The 21,970-nt window shown below is 41.9% G+C and overlaps 1 long non-coding RNA gene across 1 annotated transcript; it reads left to right on the top strand.

Moving 5' to 3' along the window:
* Positions 1-6,357: 6,357 nt before the first annotated feature.
* Positions 6,358-17,807, top strand: LOC131273925 (uncharacterized). Its single transcript, XR_011646067.1, has 5 exons — positions 6,358-6,489; positions 7,852-7,949; positions 8,985-9,135; positions 10,125-10,269; positions 12,616-17,807. It is a non-coding gene; the product is annotated as an uncharacterized lncRNA (long non-coding RNA).
* The last annotated feature ends 4,163 nt before the right edge of the window (positions 17,808-21,970 follow it).

Raw genomic sequence — 21,970 nt, 5'->3', positions numbered from 1 at the left:
ACTAACTGCCCTGTAGCAGGAGTTGACTCTAGGAGCTCCTTCCTCCTTCGCCATCTTGCTGGTTCTCCCTTTAGCATTTTTTGTGGGTCCAGTGTGGTTGTGATGAAGTCCCTCAGCTTTTGTTTATCTGGGAAATGTCTTAATTCCTTCTTCACTTTAGAAAGACTCTTTTGTGGGATACAGAATTCTTGGTTGGCAGATTTTTGCTTTCAGCACTTTAAATATATCTTCCCATTGCCTTCTTGCCGCCATGGTTTCTTATGAGAAATCAGCGCTTAGTCTTATTAAGGCATCTTTGTATGTGACATGCTGCTTCTCCCTTGCTGCTTTCAGAATTCTCTCATCTTTGGCATTGGACCCTTTGATTATAACATGGTGTGGGTCCATTTGGGTTTATTCTCTTTGGAGTTTGTTGAGTATCTTGGGTGTGAATATTCATGTCTTTTGTTAAATTTAGGAAGTTTTCAGACATTATTTCTTTGACTCTTCTCTCTGCCCCTTTCTTTCTTCTCCTTCTGGGACTTGCAAATCCATGTACTGCTACGCTTGATGGTGTCCCGCAGGTTCCTCAGGCTCTGTTCTTCTGTCGTTCTTTTCTCTTCCTGTTCCTCAGACTGGATGATTTCTATTGTCTTACCTTCAAGTTCACTGATTCTTTTTCCTGCCAGCTCCAATCTGCTATTGAACCCCTCCAGGGAATTTTAAATTTCTTTTACTCTGGTCTTTGGCTTTCTTTTCCTTTTCATCATTTCCTTCTCTCTCTTGATATTCTGTCCTCTTTCTGATTTCTATTAGTTCTTTTTCCATGTTTTCCTTTAGCTCTTGGAGCATGTTTAGGACCAGGTGTGGTGCTCCTTGTTGATAGTTTCTAATGCTTTAATCTGCTCCTTTGCCTGGGCCATCACTTCCACTTCCTAGTTCTTTGTATATATTTTGTAATCTTTTGTTGAAACCTGGACATTTTGATATTTTTGTGTGTTATCACTGTAATTAGACTCTGAGTTATGTGTTCCTTAAGCTTGTATCCCTCTAGTGTTATGATAGAGCTTTTCTTGGATGTCAGGAGCTAACAACAAGAATAAAAAAAGATAAAAGAGAGAATACCCTTCTTAGGCTTTCTTATTGACCTTTGTGATTGCTTTCCTTCAGGGCTTATCCGTAAAATGATAAGACCAAAGTGTAGGAGCCTTCCAGATCCTAAGAATTCCTGTTTACACGGATACAAATGTCCCCTCTTCCTAGGTAACAGTTTCCTCAAGGCCCCAGATACTGAAAATCATACCCTGCAGTCAGCTGTCTCTTGCCAGACCACCACGTGATTGCTCACTCACAGTGTTCTACAGTGTTCCTAGGACAGCTCGGTGAACTGCCTTTTACACAAGGGAAGTTCTGGGATGGTGAGTCTGTCAGGCTAGCACCAGACGGATTGGGCCAAACAAAGGTTACTCTGCGTCTTGCAGTTTGGGACCAGGGACCTGCCCTGGCAGCTTGGGTTGGCTCCACGCCTAGTCAGAGAGGGGCCAGTCAGGGTGCCACAGGGTCATGTCGCATTTGGGTTGACTTTTTCTGGATTCAGCACTTGCCCTGTTGCCGCAGTCCTTTGTTTTCTGGATCTCTTAGATGTTGCTGCCAGTTCTTGCTGGTTGTTCAGAGCTTCTGTGGGGAGATGGAGCCCTGAAGCATCTCGCTCCGCCATTTTGATCTTGGTGGGGCCGGGCCCCAGCTGTTGTTCGTATTCATAATTCTGTGCTTTTTCTTAAACACGACCTTCAAAACTGTATAAGCTTCAGGCTTCACAAATGTTTATGCACTCTTGTAAGGAGAATAAGAAAATTAGTAGAATTTTGAAGGTTCACCAAAATTTAAGAGTTCTGTAGATGAGTCACCTGTGACCTAGAGTACATCTGACACTTTTCAGGGGACTCAAGGATGAAGTTGGTGAGTTGTTCTCCAGAACATTTGTCCTGTCTTTGGAAATGGCTGTTCTCCTTGAGAGCTGGGCAGTAAGTGAGGTGATGAGTAGGGAGTTAGCAAATGCTGCGAGAGAGGAAACTGTCACCACTGGCTTGTTCATGGTATTTAAAACAATGGGGAAAGAAGTCTGGTAAGATAGTGATCTAAACACAGCCCCTAGTGACGACCCTGCCAAGGCTCTAGTGCCTTTGGAGCGTTTTTTTTTTTTTTTTTAGATTTATTTTTATTTATTTAATTTCCCTCCCCTCCCCCGGTTCTCTGTTTTCTGTGTCTTTTTGCTGCGGCTTGTTTCTCTGTCCGCTTCTGTTGTCGTCAGCGGCACGGGAAGTGTGGGCGGCGCCATTCCCGGGCAAGCTGCTCCCTCCTTCGCGCTGGGCGGCTCTCCCTATGGGCGCACTCCTTGCGTGTGGGGCTCCCCCACGCGGGGGACACCCCTGCGTGGCACAGCACTCCCTGCGGGCATCAGCACTGCGCATGGGCCAGCCCCACACGGGTCAAGGAGGCCCGGGGCCTGAACCGCGGACCCCCCATGTGGCAGACGGACGCCCTAACCACTGGGCCAAAGTCCGCCCCCCTGGAGCGTTTTTAATATGATGATACACAGTAGGAGCTCCTGAGTTCCTATTCTGTATGGTATTCATGAGACATTGAAGTCTGGTAAGTTTCCAAGGCAGGAAGATGAATTGAGCCAGAGCTGTCTTGTTGGGTTTTTGTTTATTCTGCTTGATATGAAATCGAAACATAGAGTTCCAGTGATTTTGGCAGGGCTGTTCGTATGCAAGTATATATCACACTGCCCCCTAAGGGTACACCTTGTATTTGATGAATCTAGGGCCATCATGTGAAAGCTCAGACTCTCTTCTGGATTGGGAAGAACCAAGGAAGTGTTGAGGGAGTTTCTCTACTGCCTTGCCATAAATCCTGAATACAACCCGGTGAAGAAAGAAGCACAGAAAGTGTTATTTCCTTTAATTGACTTGTTCAAGTTATTTATTGTCTTTGGGTTCATGCTGAGTAATTCTTGTATATAAAACTAAAGAAATTTATTCTGAATGTTAAAAACAAATGGTAATAATAAGTTCCTGCATTAGTAGATGGCATATTTTAATTTATAGGTAAAGCAGAACGTTCCATGAAATACTTAACACCTGTCTTAATTATGCTGAAATGATGAAACATTAAGTGAGACAAGGTTGACATCTAAAGCTGAGGAGGCAAAGTGTTTTTTCAGAGAGATCATGATTTCAAGTATTTAAATGTGTATGTAGGAACCCTATAAAAGATATTTGCAAATATTTGGAAACCACATATCTGATACGGGTTTAATATTGAGAATATATAAGGAAATCTTGCAACTCAACAATAAACAACTCAGTTGAAAAATGGGCAAAAGACTTGAACTGACATTTTTCTAAAGAGGAAAGACGAATGACTAAAAAGCACATGAAAAGAAGCGCGACATCACTAAGCTATTAGGGAAATGCAAATCAAAACCACAATGAGGAATCATTTCACACCAACTAGGCTGGCCCCTTAAAAAACAGAAAACTACAGGTGTTGGAGAGGATGTGGAGAAGTAGAAACGTTCATTTGCTGCTGATGGAAATGTAAATGGTACAGCTGCTGTGGAGGACAGTTTGGCAGCTCCTCACAAGCTAACTATAGAATTGCCATATAATCTGGCAGTCCTGCTCACTAGGTATATACCTAGAAGAACTGAAAGCCAGGGACGTGAATGGCCATCTGCACACTGATGTTCACAGAAGCATTATTCACAATTGCCAAAAGATGGAAGCAGCCCAAGTGCCCATCAGCTGAGGATTTGATAAACAAAATGTGGTATACAATTCTGTATGATGGAATATTATCCAGCTGTTAAGAAGGAATAAAAATCCTGATGTATGTAAAAACATGGATGAACCTTGCGGACATAATGTTGAGTACAATAAGGCAGACACAAAAGAACAAATACTGAATCATCTCACTGATAGGAACTAATTGTAATAAGCAAACTCATAGAGTTAGAATCTAGAATATATGAATGGGGACCTCATATTTTTTTAATGTAATATTTTTTAAAAAATGAATAAATAAAATCTAGAATATAGGTTACTAGGAGATAGAATATGGAGCTGATGCTTAATTTGTTCAGAATTTCTATTTAGGTTAATTATTATTATTATTTTTTTTTTAAAGATTTATTTATTTATTTAATTCCCCCCCTCCCCTGGTTGTCTGTTCTCTGTCTATTTGCTGTGTCTTGTTTCTTTGTCCGCTTCTGTTGTCGTCAGCGGCACGGGAAGTGTGGGCGGCGCCATTCCTGGGCAGGCTGCTCTTTCTTTTCACGCTGGGCGGCTTTCCTCACGGGCGCACTCCTTGCGCGTGGGGCTCCCCCCCACGCGGGGGACACCCTTGCGTGGCACAGCACTCCTTGCGCGCATCAGCACTGCGCATGGCCAGCTCCACACGGGTCAAGGAGGTCCGGGGTTTGAACCGCGGACCTCCCATATGGTAGACGGACGCCCTAACCACTGGGCCAAAGTCCGTTTCCCATAGGTTAATTATTTTTAAAAAAGACATCAAGATATATGCAAAATATATCAAATTCTGCTTATGGACTAACTTGAAATTTTCAGTAAAGCCTCGCCAGCATGGCACAGAAATACCTGCCCTTTTTGCATGACTTTGGCCTAGTCTTAGTCATTAGAGACCAAGTCATACTTGGTGTAGGACCCATCCTATTTAAAAAGCCCATTTGCCTTTACTCAGCACTTTGATAAATAGGAGTTTCTGGTTTTATGTTAGGGTTTGTGTTTGAGCACCATTTATTGTCAACCTCTATACCTTTATCCTGTAACTTCCACTGAACGCTGGATTTTATTTTGGGGAGCAACAGTAAATGAATCAGCTCTTCTTTCTACACTTAAAACACTTCTAGATACTTGAGAACAGTCAGTAGCCTGTTGATGCCCGTGAAACACAGCCGGTCACTGGAAGCCACCAGTGTCCCTGCCGGAGTCCCCCAGCAGTGCCGAGGACTCTGCACGACGGTGGTTGCTGCCACAGAGGGCTTGGGTTCCAGTGCACGTGTGTTGTCACGTGAGCATGGGGGAGAGCCCTTTCGGTTTCCATCACCCCTTTCTGCCTCCCCCAAGCCCTGGGATTGGCTGAGTCTGGGAGGCTTGGCAGGCCCACCTGAGTGACGGCCACAAGGCCTGATGGTGGCCACCGCCCTCCCGATTTCCCCATAGTGGCCATTGTTCTTGACCAGACTTCTGGCCTTTCACTTTGTCCTCCTTTCACCTTCTTCACCAGGTGGCTCTGGTTCCCCAGGAATCCTCTCGATCTGTGAGTGATCACAGTTTAGATTCTGTCTTGGACCCCTGCTACCCTTACAGCCCACACTCTTCTCTCATCTGTGAGCCTCTCAGGAGATTGTGGGTAGCAGCTGTGTAAGGACCGGGCAGGAAGTTTGCAGTGCCTGGTTTTGTGATGGAAAAAGACTGGGAGCGGAATTTGCTTACTTAGGAACACTGCCTGTGGTTTCAAAACTTTTGAATTTTAAAATGTTGGCGAGAGATGGTATTTTGTCTCTTCAGGTTATTAGGCCTGCTTGGCCTTGTAGTTCCTTGATTCTTTAAGCCATAGTATGTATTTTTCCAAAGTGCTTTAAAATTCATATTTATTTTTTCTCTTTGGCAGTTTTACAGATTATGAGATGATATTTCCAGCTTCAGAAAATGTGTATCAAAATTTAATATCGTCCATCCAAAGCAGGATGCCAAACACCGGGCCGGAAGTTCTGAGGTAGGCAGCGCGTGTGTTTATCAAGATAGACCTGGTTAATCTTAGTAATTCCTTCATTTCCCGTGTTTTACCAGTTATTCAGACATTGGCATTGTTAGTTAGAAGTATTTCTTAAAACCAGTTTTTATCCCCTCAACCTGAGAGTTGAAAATTCTAAAGGCAATCCATGGAAGTTAATGAAAAATGATTACAGGTTAAAAGAATGAACCCTTAGACTATCTCAGAACAACATCAAGAGACCTGAAATTATTTTGACTTAGAGAAAAGAAACCAGAGGGCTGATGTCAAGTAAATGTTCAGTTGCTCTGTCTTGGAAAGAAGTTATCCTGTATTTTACTATGAAAAATATAAAGGCCATGTTCAAAGTTAATAGATGAAACTAATCATAAAGGAAGATTATAAGCCCTATTTCTTTTTCCAAAGATTTCTTGGATGGCTTGTGGCACAATTTTTTTTTCTTTTCTGTTCTGATTTCCTTACTATTCAGGATTCTTTTTTTTTTAACCAGAATTCACCCAAGAAACCTGATGTGTTTAAAAGTACCAGTTCTTCAGTTTTATATTTTATACTGGGTCTACACTTTGAAGAAGATAAAAAAATTTTAGAAAGCATGCTCTCGATAGCATATGGCACTGCTTTAAAGAGAGTTTCCAAACGATTTGGAGGATGGGTCTGACCTGGACACCCCTGGAAAAATTCCCAGGCAAGGTCAGTGAATTATGTCATCATTGTGTGATTCCAGAGTCGTAGAATGTTAGCTAGTATTTGGTATATGACTTAAATTTTCCACAGGTGATAATAAGACTTTTTAATAGGTCTATTACAGTAGGCACTGTGGAATAAGATATTCCGATTTTGTGAACTCATAAATAAAAGGAAAGGGAAATGACAGGAGAGAAATTAGAAGAAAAAGGAAACTGAAAAAGCCTGACTTTGGTTTATGGTTCCTTCTATGAGAATACAAGCCCGGGATTTGGAAAATGGAGGGGAATATGGATTATAAAAGTGGAAAAGGGTGGAAAAAAGGGAGACAGAGATAAGTAGTGCTATCAACTTGGTTTTTTATGAGTTGAAATTTTATTATATGATTATGTAACTATTAAAGACCGTGTTAAATTTACTTTTGCAAATATTTCAGAATGCATAGAAATTAATCCATTGGCCCAGTTTTTTGTATGGTTATATCAGCTTAGGGGATGTGAATGTTTTGTATGTAATTTTATTTTGTATTATATGTGCACCTTTAAAAATTATTTATACCTATTGGAAATATTGAGCTATCTGTCATAAAAGCTAAGAAAGCACGTTATTTAGTACAATTACTTTTACTTTTCAGTGCGTCATCATAGCGTTTATCAGAACTACAGTGAACTAATTTGATCCCTTTACTGTTAGCTGCCCACTAATAGAAATGCTCATTAAAATGGAACGGGGGAAACGGACTTTGGCCCAGTGGTTAGGGCGTCCGTCTACCATATGGGAGGTCCACGGTTCAAACCCCGGGCCTCCTTGACCCGTGTGGAGCTGGCCTACATGCAGCGCTGATGCGCGCAAGGAGTGCCGTGCCACGCAGGGGTGTCCCCCGCGTGGGGGAGCCCCACGCGCAAGGAGTGCGCCCGTGAGGAAAGCCGCCCAGCGTGAAAAGAAAGAGCAGCCTGCCCAGGAATGGCGCCGCCCACACTTCCCGTGCCGCTGATGACAACAGAAGCGGACAAAGAAACAAGACGCAGCAAATAGACACCAAGAACAGACAACCAGGGGAGGGGGGGGAATTAAATAAATAAATAAAATCTTTTAAAAAAAAAAAAAAAATAAAATGGAACGGATCTGACATTTTAGATAATCCTGCAGTGATGTCGTGGGAAAATAGCAGGGAAGATCTAGGTACAATTTTGACGAGTTCATGCCTGCCATCCACATAAATTATTGCTGAATATTGGTAACTGGACAGGAAACATTTCTGCCCAGCAAGATTTCCCACATCGATTTAACCCATTTTGTCCAGACAAAATGCACAGATTACGTATTCACATGTTCAAATGTTAATTACAGCATTTAAAATTTTTCCAGATGCAGATTCCTTACCTCAAAGGAACATGAACTCTGAAGGAGGAGAGCGTCCAGGGTTCTTGATGGGTGTGGCTGACTTGGAGAGTTCTCTGCATGAGGTCGGATGGCATAGAAGCTATGCATCTCTTAAAAATTTAGTCGTTTTGATTTTTATACCTAAGCGTAATGGGCTTTTTTTTTTTTTTTTTAAACTGTCAGAGCCATTAAGTATGCCTTAGTACCAGCTAATTTGCCAAAACTTTGACAAGGAAGGTATAAAATATAAACAGATGCAAGTGATTTCTGGAACAGTAAGAAAACTGTAGAAGAAATCCATATTAAAGAAATAGATAATTTGTAAGTTCCTTCTGGACATTTCCCTCTATAAACAGATTTTTCCCACCAGGTTGCTCTTTGAGCCAGACACACCGTTTGCCTAAAATGCCTGGAGCGCTGCCTTGACCATGCCCCCCATTGTTCATTGTGCAAAGAAACCTGTTCTGACCTAAGTAGATTTTGTGAAACCATAAGACTGTGCCTGTTCTCACCCCTTGGTGATGCTGTTGTCCTGTCTTGGCTTTGCTTCTCCTACCCATTTGTTAAATCACATTTCACCCATCGAATACAGGTTTGTTTTCCCATCTCCCCTGATTTCTAAAAAAATATGCAAGGAAAGTTTAGATAATACTGAAGTAACTAAATTTCAAGGGAATTTTCAAGTAGAAATTTTAGTTGAGATACGTTTGAAAGTAGCTAACGTTATTGAGCTCCTCTTCTGTGTCCTGAGTCCTAGTGATAATTTTAAGTACGGTGATGGCGAGGCTGATGTGTCACCTCGGCCAGGCCTGGTGATTCCTTTTTCCTAGGGAACCTTGATTAATACACACACACGGTGTGCCAGGGAGTCTTCCTCCGGCTCCTGTCAGGTGAGGACGTGGTATGCTGCTCAGCTTTGAGAACTTGGTTGTTTGTAAGTCCCTGTGGGTCACTGTCCATTGTTACTGTGTTCGGTCTGAAATCAAAACCAGTAAAACTTAGGTACCATGGGAAATGTGCTAAAATTCACACACCATCATGGGAAAGCCCGAATTTTACCAGGTCCCCTGACTCCCAGTTCGGTGCTCTTCTCCACTCATCTGGGTTTTCCTACGTAGGACCGAGGCTACTTCACAGTGAAACTGGAGCCTCAGAAGCGAAGAATGGGAACTCTGAGGGTTAGGACCGCCCGCCAGCCCAGGTCCATCCGCGTCAGGAGGCCGAGTGCATCGTTGCTATAATGTGTCTTCTTGGGAACACAGTTTGGTGGTGTGTAATACAATTTTTAAGTGAGAACTTAAAAAACTTCTTTTTGACTTGGTAATTCTATGTCCAAGAAACTATCCTGAGGAAATAACCTCACCCCTGCCAAAACCAGAAAGCTTTTGTATGGATATTTATATTCGTGAGTTATTTGAAAAAGTTAACTCTAAATGCTCTAAATAAACCTTATGGGAATGGTTAAGTGGTATATCTCAAGCATGTGTAACTGCATGCAGTCACTGAAAATGATAATATGGGAGATGTGCTTATATTACAGTGTTAAGATTAAAAACAATACGATAACTGGAGCTCAGCTATGGAAGAAAGTGCAGATTTCTATATTGAGCATAGATTACTTTTATAAAACTAAATCAGGGAAGCTGATGTTGCTCAAGTGATAGGGCTTCTGCCTATCATATGGAAGGACCCGGGTTCATTCCCTGGGGCCTCCTGGTGAAAAAGAAGAGAAAGCATGCTTGCACGGTGATCCAGATGCCTATGCAGTGAGCCAGTGCCCGCGTGGTGAGCTGAGTGCCTGTGCGGCGATCCAGTGCCTGTCCAAGTGAGTCACACAGAAAGATGATGACATAACGAAAAGACAAAGGGGAGCATCAAAGTGAAATACAGCAGAAACCAGGAACTGAGGTGGTGCAGCTAACAGGGAACCTCTCTGTACATCAGAGGCCCCCAGGATCGAATTCTGGTGAATCCTAGAGGAGAAAAATGAGAAGAGAAGACCAAAAGAGAAATAGATACAGAAGATCACAACAGCAAATGGACATAGCATTAAAAAAAAAACCAACAGGGAAGGGGTAGGGAGAGTGAAGGGGGAAAATAAATCTTAAAAAAAAAAAAAAAAAAAAAAGAACTAAATCAATTATCGAAGCAGTAAATGCAAAGAACCCCACTCAGCAGCCATTGCAGAGCCATTGCAGAGCTTGGTTTCCTGGATAGCAGCGGGTTGTTAAAATGGTTTTCCTCTTTTCCTTGGTCAGGTGTGGGCGCAGAGTATGAAGACCTTGCCACGCTCCATGATTCCACTCATCAGCAGTCTGCTGGTTTACTTCTCTGCGGGATCGCACGAAAGAACACATTTTGAGCCATTTTGGGTTAATGCCGGACAAGGAATCTGAGGCACAGGTACCCTTTTTTCTTTTCTAATACGTCATTTCTTGCTGTCGTGCACTAACAGGACACGTTCCGGTGGAAAATCTGCTGGTGCTAAACTTGTTTGCTCCATCAGCTTATGAGCCAGTTCATTATTAACAGCCCAAAGTAGTCCCTAGTACAGCAGCATGTGCCTTTGGAAGCAAAGCAATAAATGCCTTCGGACCAATAACATGTAAAGATCCTTTCTTTTCTATAAAAGTAAATTAATTCTGATCGCCTTTCAAATGTTGTGCTGCTCTCACTAGCATCCTGAGATTTAAATAGTGATGTCATTGCAGTGTTTTGCTCATATGTTGCCTTTCACCTATTACGTAGATGTTGAATAAACGCAGAGAAAACCCCAAGGCCCTTATTAAATTAGAAGAGCTGTTTCCCTGCCCTCCATGGCTCTCTCCTGTCCAGTCACCACGGGCTTTCTTTGGTGCTCCCCAGCAGTGCTTTTGGGGAAGCTGGTCTTTTAGCCATGAGGGGGCTTCAGATTGTGAAGCATTTAGAGTTGACGACATACCTCTCCTCTGCATTTGGGTGTGAGTCAGGCTGGGGTAGTTTTGGGTTGTGATTGTTCCCCCATCTGTACAGGGCATGCCTGTCCTGGAGAAAAGGAAGGGGTGGGACCAGTTCTAGGCAGGTTTGCAGGAAGGAGAAATCTCCTTGTCTTGTCCCATCCACTACTACCTTCTTTTCCTGACCTTTGAGGCCTTCTAGCTTTTGTTGTTGCCTGAGTCCTTTATATTTTTTCAAACTCAGGAAAGTACTTTAAATGCCAGAATTTGTCTGAGTCCCCTTCCATTCTCAGAGAACCCCCCATTCTCCACTCTACTGTAGCTCAGATTCAGAATGCAAGGTGGTTAGACTCACACTTAGACACTAATCTTTTCTTTTTCCTAGGAAATTTTGCATATTAACCAGATGCCTCTCAAATTGTTAGGTACATTAGTTTTCTGTTCCTGCTGTAACAGGGTACTGGCAGCCTACTGGTGTCAGACAGCACACACTTACTCTCTTAAAGAAGTCTGACCCACAGTTGTTGGCAGGGGCGCACTCCTTTCTCTGGGGGAGAATCGTGCCCTTGCCTTCCTCAGCGTCCAGTGGCCCCGTGCATTGCAGCTCGCTGACCACTCTTCAGTGCTCACTTCTCCCTCTGACCACAGCTGGGAGAAGCTCTCCTGTTGAAGGACCCACGTGGTTACATTGAGTCTACCAGGGTAACCCCCACCTCACAATCCTTAACCTCGTCACGTCCTCATGGTCCCTTTTGTTCGATGTCAGGTGACAGTCACAGGCTCCAGGGGCTAGGGGGGTGGCGTGGGGGGTGATTTTCTACCTACCAGGTTAGAATTTAGCTCCTACGTGGGAGGTGGGTGTGCTGAAGTCCGACCTGCTAAGCGTGCAGCTCTGTGTCTTCCCCTCTGTAAAATGAGGAGGGAAAGCCGCGTTGGGAATCCGTACAGAAAGCCAGTTCTCTCCAACACCCGAGCCTCCTGCCCCCTGGAGGATGGGGCGGCTTCCTCACGAGTGACCTGGGCTGCCGCCTGTGGACCTTGGCCCCAGGATCATTCCTGATCTCTCGAGAGGAGCCGCCTAAGATAAGCCGACTCCAGACTCAGCTTCCCAGTTCCCATTTGGGGGTTCTGCACACCATCGGAGTGGGGAAGGAGGAAAATCCAAGACCCTGGAAGCCAGGAGGCCTGGGTATCTTGGTTGCAGTGTCTGAAATATCAAGAACAACTATGATCTGCCTCTGCTTAGAGCCTAAGTGCAGAAACACCTATTTGGTTACGTGAAATAAAAGCTATTATTTATCATAACTTGTTTATATAAATCACAATTCCCACATAAAAACGTGTATATGTTGTATGTGTATAGACACATTTTTCCCCCATTGATTTTAAGGTGTATGGTAACACAAACTTGTGCACGCACATTTAGGCTTTATAATAGTATGCTTTGTATAGCATGCTTAAGTCGTAAAAAACAGTAGCACAGAACAATGGAGAGTGGAGGTAAAAATCTCGTCTCCTGTTCACACTGGGATGTACTCTTACCTAGAGCCTTGAGCATGCAGAAGGAACTAATTCCTAGAATTTCCCCTTGGACGGTGCTTCTCTTTGCAAGCTCTTCCTCGTGTGAGTTTCTCCTACCCTTAAATGTATAACATTAAAGTATGTGTTTTGAGGGATGAGGGAATGGTAAAGCAAACCTAAAATACAAGGTGGCCTTTCCTTCTTGCCCATGTCTGTTGGTTAGACTGAGGACTAAATCTTGTGGGGTGGCCTGGGGATGTTCATGTTGAAGCTCGTTTTCTTGTTTCTGCAGGGTAGACCCAGGGTGCCCGCCTGGTCCTGGTGGATCCTGGAAGTGCAGCCCTTGGAATGCAAAGCTCAGCTGGTGGTTCTGGGCATGACCTCACTGACAGAGCTCCTGCTCGCCATCTGGCGAATATTAGCCATCGTTGCACAGAAGATGAGTAGTCGCCAAGAGATGGTTAATACCAGGTAGAGGGCTTTCTGTGTCTGGCAAGGCTGCTGGAAACCCTTGAGGGAAACGTTGGGATGGCTATGCTAGTTTGGGTGAGTAGCCATCCCTTTTTGTTTTGCAAAATGCTTTTTGCCAGGGTTACAAAATGAAACATTCATCAGACCTTGACTCCTACCTACGGGACTGTCTGGTGGAAGCTGACCCTCCACGAGATTAGTCTGAAGTGTGAATGGAGCCTGTGGTTGGAGAACAACGTAAGAAAATTCTCTTCAAAGCAGATGCTTCTGGCTTGCAGTTCACTGAAAGCAGTGGAACACCACACATGGTTTACCTGTCATTTGAGATTTGCAGAAAAGAACTCCATTTGCAGCAGATGTTTTGCTCTATCGGGTGAAGATGGCATGTTTCAGTGTCTTGACAGTGAAAGGGAAACCACATTGTTATCTGGAAGCAGATTTATCAGAGCACAGGCTAACAGATAATGCCTGTATGTTTTGTGTGTTTCTGTGAAGTTGTCTGTGAAATTGAGAAATCCAACCCTTCACTGTCGAGTGGGTGATGGGGACCTGTAATTAGCCCTTACCCAAGAGGTAATAGCTAGTGAGTAGAGCTGGTTCGTGTCCTGCAGTGGTCTCAGGTATTGTACAATTGCATGTTGTTATCAAATGAATGTCAAAATATAAGATGTAGTCCAGATGTAGAAAAACCTTAGATGGTACAGTTTATTTGAAAAAATATTTATGTATTTATACATAATAACGCGTGAACAAAAAGTGAGTTAAAGCTGTATGTGCATTGGGATGACAACACCACCAAACTAGTCCATTGAGTATGTTGAGAGTATTTGCATTAGAAATTAGGCTCATCAGCTTATCTAAGTTCAACATCTGTCCACTAATAACATGAAGATATTATAAAGCTGCTTATGAATTGGGACTCTTTCAGGAAAATATATCAGGAGAAATATGTAACAAGAGGGTGGCTGATATGGGATGTGACATTCGTAAATTTTTCCCCAACACCTTCTAGTAACAAGATGCAAACATCCTCTTTCAACCCCAGCCACACACCCTTTTCACTGTTAATCGAACTCACGATGTGCTACCATTGTGTTTATTCATTTTCAAATATTTCCAATCAACTTTATTAAAAATTCTGTACAGATTAGGCATCAGCCCCTCATTCTCTGCCATCATTCTTCTAGTCACCTGTGTTCTAGATTTTAATTCCATCAGTTTGCTCATTATCCTTAGTTCTTATTAGTGAAAGTGTATAATATTTGTCCTTTTGTGTCTCACTTATTTCAGTGTCCTTGAGATTCATCCATGTTGTTGCATGTATCAGGACTTCATTTTTTCTTATAGTGAGATAACGTTCCATAGTATGTATATACCGTTTTTGTTTATCCGTTCATCTATTGATGAACACTGGAGTTGTTTCCATCTTTTGGCAGTTGTGAGTAATGACTCTGTGAACATCGGTGTACAAATGTCTGTGTCCCTGCTTTCAGTTATTCTGGGTGTACACCTACTAGTGGGATTGCCAGATCATGTGGCAGTTATATACTTAGCTTCCTGAGGAACTGCCAAACTGTCCTCCACAGCGGCTGCATCATTCTATGTTCCCACCAACGGTGTGTGAGTGTTCCTATTTCTCTAAATCCTCGCCACACACTTGTTTTTTTTTTTTTTTTGTAGTGATTGTTTGAGTAGGGGTGAAATGATAACTTCATTATGATTTTGATTTGCATTTCCCTCATAACTTAGTGATGTTGAGCATCTTCTCATGTGCTTTTTAGCCATTTGTATTCCTCTTGGGAAAATGTCTATTCAAGTTATTTGCCCATTTTTACGTTAGGTTGTTTGTCTTTTCATTGTTGAGTTCTGTTTTTTATATATGCTGGATATTAGACCCGTATTGGATATGTGATTTCCAAATACTTCCTCCCATTGAGTAGACTGGCTTTTGACTTTATTGACAATCTCCTTTGCAGCACAAAAGTTTTTAATTTTGAGGCGGTCCCATTTATCTAGTTTTTCTTTCATTGCTCGTGCTTTGGGTGTGAAGTTTTTGAAACTGGTGTCTAACACAAGATCTCAAAGATACTTCCCAACATTTTCTTCTAGGAAATTTATAGTCCTGACTTTTATAGTTATGACTTGAGTTAATTTTTATATTGGGTGTGAGACTGGGTTCTCTTTCATTCCTGTGGATAATAGGATATCCAGTTCTTCCAGCACCATTAGTTGAAGGGACTATTTTGTCTTAGTTGAGTGGTCTTGGCAGCCTTGTAAAATATCACTTGGCTGTAGATGGGTGGGTATATTTCTGAACTCTTAATTTGATTCCAGTAGTCAATATGTCTATCTTGGTGTAAATACCATGTGGTTTTGATCACTTAAAGGCTTTGTAATATGCTTTAAAGTCAGTTAGTGTGAGTCCTTGAAATTTGTTCTTCTTTTTCAAGATGTTTTTGACTATTCAGGGCCCCTTACCCTTCCAAATGAATTTGATAGATGGATTTTCCATTTTTGCAAAAAAGGCTGTTGGAATTTTTGTTGGGATTGCATTGAGTAATAATTTTGGTAAATAATTTTGGTAGAACTGACATTTTTTTAATATTTAGTCTCCCAAGCCACGAACATGAAATGTCCTTGCATTTATTTAGTTCTTCTCTGATTTCTTTTAGCACTGTTGTGTAGTTTTCTGTATACAGGTCCTTTACATTCTCAGTTAAATTTATTTCTCAATATTTGATTCCTTTAGTTGCTATTGTAAATGGAATTTTTTAACTTGGTTTCCTCCCAAGATTGCTCATTACTAGTATATAGAAACAGTAATGATTTTTGTGTGTTGATTTTATTTATTATCACTTTGCTGAACTCATTTATTAGCTCTCATAGCTCTGTTGTAAATTTTTGGGGACTTTCTGCAGATAATGAAAATTTTACTTCTTCCTTTCCAATTTGGATAGTTTTTACTTTTTTCTTGCCTAACAACTCTAGCAAGAACTTCTAACACAATGTTGAATAAGAGTGGTGACAGTGGGCATCCTTGTTTTGTTACACATCTTAGAGGCAACGCTTTCAGTCTTTCACCACTGAATATGTTAGCTGTGGGTTTTTCATATGCCCTTTATCACACTGAATAAGTTTCCTTCTATTCCTGTCTTTTGAAAAGTTATCAGTAAAAGATGCTGGATTTTGTCAAATGCTTTTTCTGCATCGATAGAGATGATCATGTAATTTTTCTCTTTCAATTTATTAATGTGGTATATTACAGTCATTGATTTTCTTGTGTTGAACCATCCTTGCATACCTGGGATAAAACTCATTTGATCATGTGTATAATTCATTTACTGTATTGTTGGATTCAATTTGCAAGTGTTTTGTTGAGTATTTTGAATCTAAGTTCATAGGAGAGATTGTTTTGTAGTTTTCCTTTTTAGCATCTTTATCTGGCTTTGGTATTATGATGTTGCCTTCATAGAATGAGTTAGGTAACATTCCCTCCTCTTCCATTTTTTGGATGAGTGCGAGCAAGATTGGTATTAGTTCTTTTTGGAATGATTGGTAGAATTCACCTGGGAAGCCATCTTATCCTGGGCTTTTCTTCATTGGGAGGTTTCTTTTCTTAAAAGATTTATTGTATTTATTTATTTCTCCCCCTACCCCTGTCCCTGCTTGCTGTCTGCTCTCTGCCTTTGTTCGCTATGTGCTGTGTTTGCTTGTCATTTTTCTTTCTTTTAGGAGGCACCGGAAACTGAACCTAGGACCTCCCATGTGGGAGGAAGGTGCCCAGTCATTTGAACCACATCTGCTCCTTGCTTGTTGTGTCTTTCATTTTGTCTCCTCATTGAGTCATCTCATTGTGTCAGCTCGTTGTTTTGCCTTCTCTAAGAGGCACTGGGAACCTAACCTGGGACGTGCCTCCCCCCCATGTGGTAGACAGGTGCCCAACTGCTTGAGCCACATCTGCTTCCCTGTTGGGAGGTTTTTGATGACTAACTCAATCTCATTAATGTGATTGGTCTGTTGTGATCTTATATGTCTTATTTAATCAGTGCAGGTTGTTCATGTATTTCTAGGATTTTGACCATTTTGTAAAGTTGTCTAATTGGTTGGCATACAGTTGTTCATAGTAGTCTCTTATTTTTATTTCTGTGGTGGTGTCCCTTCTCTTGTTTCGGATTTTATTTATTTGCGTTTTTTCTATTTTTTTCTTTGTTTTTTTTTTTTTTATTCTCAATTTTGTCTATTTCTGTTTTAATCTTTATTTCTTTCCTTCTGCTTGCTTTGGGATTAATTTGCTGTTCTATTTCAAGTTCCTCCAGGTATGCAGTTAGGTCTTTGATTTTTGCTCTTTCTTTTTAAACGTAGCCAGTCGGGGCTGTAAATTTGCCTCTCAAACACTGCCTTTGCTTAGTACCATGTTTGTGTGTGTGTGTGCTTGTGCATAGCTGCACATTCTTTATTGAAGGGAAATTCACATAGCATAAAATTAACCATTTCAAAGAATACCATCAGTGGCATTCAGTGTGTACACAGTGTCGTGTTGTCCATCAGCTTTATCTAGTTCCAGAGTGTTTTCATCGTCTCTGAAGTAGACCTCATATCCACAGAGAGAACCATTCCCCATTCTCCACTCCCCTCAACCTTTTTGTCTCTGTGGATTTACCTATTTTGGGTATTCCATATAAATGTCATCTTTAAAAGTCTGACTTTTTGGATCTGGCTGCTTTCATTTGTTTTTGCAATTCATCCATGTTTTAGTTTGTACTGTTGCATCATTACTTTTTATATGTCTGAACAGTATCCCAGGATATGTAAAATAACACATTTTGGTTATGTATTCATTACGTGATAGATAATTGTCCTGTTTCCCCTATGTTGTGAATAGTGCTGCAGCCAGCATTTGTGCATAATTAACTGAATATCTGTTTTCAGTAGTCAGTAGTGGGAGAGTATGTCAAGGAGTAGAATTGCAGGATCATTTGCTAATTCTGTGTATAACATTGAGGAATTGCCCACCTCTTTTCCACATTTGTTGCGCCATTGATGCTGCTGAATTTTTGTACAAACAGGTAAGGTAGGGATGAAATTTCATGCTTTTCATGTGCATACCCATTTTCACCCCATCATTTGTTGAAGACACTGTTCTTCCCTGTATACAAGATCTTGGTGCCATATTGAAATTTAGTTGACTATAAATATATATGGGCTTATTTCTGGAGGACCAGTTCTGTTCAGTTCTACATGTTTACCTTTATGCAAGCATCACACTTTTTATTATTCTAGATGTGTAGTATGCTATGAAATAGAGAATTGGGTGTCCTCCAATTTTGTTCTTCTTTGATGCTTTATTAACTATTTTGGGTCTCTTATAGCTCTCTATGATTTTATGAGTCAGCTTTTACATTTCTTCTGTTTTTTTTACTGGCACATAGGATACATTTTTTAAAACGATGCTGTTTTAATTTCGTTTTTAAAATTATTTTTAATTTTCTTTTACCTCCCCCCACTTACCCTGAGATGGCTCCCTTGTATATCTGCTCATTGTATGCTCACCTTTTTTAGGAGGGCCTGGATCTGAACCCCGGATTGCCCATGTGGGAGGCGAGTGCTTAACTGTTTGAGTCGCTTACATTTCCCTGCTGGTTGCGGCATCTGTTTGTCATGGTACCTGTTCTTGGTGGTATCTTGCTCATTGTGGTGTCTGCTTGTTGCGGCATTTGCTTGTCGTCTTTAGAAGGCACTGCACTTGAGATTTCCATGTAGGAGGTGGGCACCCAACTCCTTGAGCCACATCCACGCCAACAGTGTGTAGGATTTTTTTTTTAATGCCCTCTCCCCTTTGTTGCTTGCATTCTCTGTCTGCTCTCTGTATTCATTCGCTGTGTGTTCTTCTGTGCCTTCTTGTCCTTTCCTACTCACCTTTCTCTTTAGGAGGCACCAGGAACTGATCCTGGGACCTCCAGTGTGGGAGAGGCACACAACTGCTTGAGCCATCTTAGCTCCCTGGTCTGCTGCGTCACTCACTGTCTCTCTTCTGCATCTCCCTTTGTTGCATCATCTTGCTATTCCAGTTCTCCGCAGTGCAGGCTGCCTGCTCTCTGCAGTGTGGGCCATTTCCCCTTCACCAGGGGCCCTGAGACTCGAACCCAGGGCCTCCTGTATGGTAGACGGGAGCCCAATCACTTGAGCCATATCCACCTCCTTTTTTTAATTTAAAATCATTCTTTTTTTTTTAAAGATTTATTTATTTATTTAATTTCCCCCCCTCCCCTGGTTGTCTGTTCTTGGTGTCTATTTGCTGCGTCTTGTTTCTTTGTCCGCTTCTGTTGTCGTCAGCGGCACGGGAAGTGTGGGCGGTGCCATTCCTGGGCAGGCTGCTCTTTCTTTTCACACTGGGCGGCTTTCCTCACGGGCGCACTCCTTGCGCGTGGGGCTCCCCACGCGGGGGACACCCTTGCGTGGCACGGCACTCCTTGCGCGCATCAGCACTGCGCATGGCCAGCTCCACACGGGTCAAGGAGGCCCGGGGTTTGAACCGCGGACCTCCCATTTGGTAGACGGACGCCCTAACCACTGGGCCAAAGTCCGTTTCCCTAAAATCATTCTTAATTTATTTTTATTTTTCAATTTTTAGGAGTTTAATTGGTATTGCATTGTGTCTAAATCATTTGGGGGATATTTCTACCTTAAGTGTATTAGATCTCCAAGGTCATGAAATTGAATTTTTTTTTTTTCATTTATTTAGGTACTCATTAATTTTTTTCAGGATATTTTGAAGATATCAGTATACAAGTCTTGCATGCCTTGGTCAAACTTATTTCTAGGAATTTTATTCTTTATGAATTAAGTTATTTTAAGGCTTAAAAGTTAATGTGTAATATTATGCAATATCATGCAGTGGGAGCATGCCTGCTGCTGGACCATGTGCTATAAATGATACACATTTATCTGATTGGCAACTTGTTGTGTATCACATCACATAGCTTAGGTGTTCTCCAGGGGTGCCAGCTGGTCCCCGCATCCATGCGATGCAGGTGAATTGCTGTCCCACCTCTATCATCTGTGTCTAAAGTGGTGCGACACCATTTAAACTCATGACCAGTGATAAGCCATGCCATGTGCTCGAGGTGCCGCTCTCAGGACAAGGGGAGCCCCGGCTGAGGTGGCCACCACAGCTCGTCAGGGGTCATGTGACTGCTGTGTCTTTGGCCTTGTCCTGGCACCTGCGTTGGGCTGCTGTGTCCTGGGCTGTGGTGGCTTCTTCCGGCAGTCACGGCAACTTGTTGGGCAGGTTGATCGGCATAGAATGCCCTTCATGTTCTGCTTCAAGTGCCTTTTTCCCCCCTTTGGGTTCTCCTCCTCCATTTGCACTCAGGTTTGTCCAGAAAATGGTGTGATTGATACGACCTCCTCTACTGAACTTCAGTGCAGGCAGAAGGGCTACCTGATTTGTAACATCACCTGGCCCCAGCTGTTACTTTGGCCTCTTACACTGATGTTGAAAACCACAGACGCTGCTAATGCAGCGCACCCAACACACCACGGTGCGGCCGTGGCAGCAGTGGCTTTGGCGGCAGTGGTGACAGCAGCTGTGATGGAGGTGGTGGCTTGGGGCTTGGGCTGGGGGGAGTGAAGTGTCCACGGCAGGCCAGCGGCAGAGAAGTGGGTCCCCCTCCCTGCTTCTATTGGCCGAGCCAGGCATTCCATACGTTGGTTTTGTTTTTTATTTTACATTTTAAAAAAGTTTTATTCAAGTATATCATTCATATACGAGCACACATAAACAACAAGTGTATGGTAAAGATTGCAAACTTACAAAATAAACATACATAACATCACACAGGGGTCTCATACATCACCCCTCCACCAACTCTTTGCATTGCTGTGAAGCATTTGTTATAAACTATGCAAGATCATCATCAATATATTACTACCAACTATATTCCTTATCTTAATTACCTTTGGTGTATTTTTTCCCAAATCCATACTATTTTTTAAAAAATATATTTTTATTACAGATATTGTGAACTTGCAAAACAGTCACACAGATGTGTAGATTTCCCATACAACTTCATACCTTGGCAGAACATTTGTTACAGATTAGAGATAATATCATCAGACTATTACCACCAATCATGGTCCGTAGCATATATTTGGCACACTTTTTCCATACACCTCCATTATCAACACAGTACAGGTTGACATTGATGCAAAAATACAGTATTGTTGTTAACTACTGTCTATAGGTCACACCAGTTGTTTTCCCATCACATCTGTTCTAGCTCACAGAAGGACTCTCTTGCATTTGTACCCTTAACCACAATTCTCAACCGCCTCTGAGCCTCTGAGTTCACTGTGTTATTCAGTCCCTAGATTATTCTTTGGCTTTCTTTCTAGCAACATTTACTTCCCCAGACTACCTTTTTCAGTCATAATCCCATTTATAAACCAGTTGCTACTCGCTGTAATGTGTTATCAACTTTATCCATCCCCACACTTTTACAGTTAATTAAAACTTCTGTGTGTATTAATAATCCATAGTTCTTCTCAACCCTCCTCTATCTCCTTATAACCTGTATTCTAAGTTTTAATTCCGTGTGTTTATTGTTTGTATTTAGTTCATATTAATGAGACCATGCAATATTTGTCCTTTTGTGTCTGGATTACGTCACTTAGTATAATGTCTTCAAGACTCATCCATGTTATCACATATGTCCCAAGTTCATTTCTTCTCATTGCAACATAGTAGTATTCCATCATACGTATATACCACATTTTGTCTGTCCATTCACTGGTGGATGGACACTTGGTTGTTTCCATCTTTTGGCAATTGTGAACAACGCCGCTGTGAACGTTGATGTGCAGATGTCTGTTCTCATAGTTTTTAGTTCTTCTGGATATATTCCTAGTAGAGGAATTGCTGGATCATAGGGCAGTTCTATATTTAACTTCTTGAGGAACCGCCAAACTGTCTTCCACAGAGGCTGCACCATTTACACTCCCACCAACAGTGAAAAAGTGTTCCTATTTCTCCACATCCTCTCCAGCACTTATTGTCTTTTTTTTAAATAATGGCTATTCTGTGTGGTATTAGATGATAATCTTATTGTTTTAATTCGCATTTCCCTAATAGCTAGTGATATGGAACATTCTTTCATGTGCTTTTTGGCCATTTGTAT

This window comes from Dasypus novemcinctus, chromosome 17 (genome assembly GCF_030445035.2).
Source record: "Dasypus novemcinctus isolate mDasNov1 chromosome 17, mDasNov1.1.hap2, whole genome shotgun sequence".
Classification (NCBI taxonomy): Eukaryota; Metazoa; Chordata; class Mammalia; order Cingulata; family Dasypodidae; genus Dasypus; species Dasypus novemcinctus.
This window is presented reverse-complemented; position numbering and strand designations above follow the sequence as displayed.